General features: G+C 66.5%; 1 protein-coding gene across 1 annotated transcript in view; it reads left to right on the top strand.

Moving 5' to 3' along the window:
- The window catches only part of LOC104490665 (plexin-D1-like), a 29,209-nt gene that overhangs the window by 23,267 nt on the left and 5,685 nt on the right, over window positions 1-257 (top strand). The window lies entirely within an intron of this gene.

Below are 257 nucleotides of genomic sequence, written 5' to 3'. Positions count from 1 at the left end.
GGAGGTCCCCCGGCCCAGTCTCCCCCAGCAGCGGGGCTGGCTGGGAGCCGCTTGTTCATGCAGGTCCATGTGGTTGAGTTTTGGCTGTCTCCAAGGAGGAGCTTACCCTCTCCCTTCCCCACCACTTTGTTCAGGCTTGAGCTGGACATTTTCACTGCCTCGGTCACAAAGAGTGGTCAGGGAGCGGGACCGCGCGGTCACAGGCAGGATGGACAGCAGGCAGGGCCCCCGCCCCGCAGGCTGGGGGGGGGGGGGGG

Source organism: Buceros rhinoceros, unplaced genomic scaffold (genome assembly GCF_000710305.1).
Source record: "Buceros rhinoceros silvestris isolate BGI_N320 unplaced genomic scaffold, ASM71030v1 scaffold21163, whole genome shotgun sequence".
NCBI classification, from domain to species: Eukaryota; Metazoa; Chordata; class Aves; order Bucerotiformes; family Bucerotidae; genus Buceros; species Buceros rhinoceros.
The sequence above is the reverse complement of the archived record's forward strand: the minus strand, read 5'-3'. Positions and strand labels throughout refer to the sequence as shown.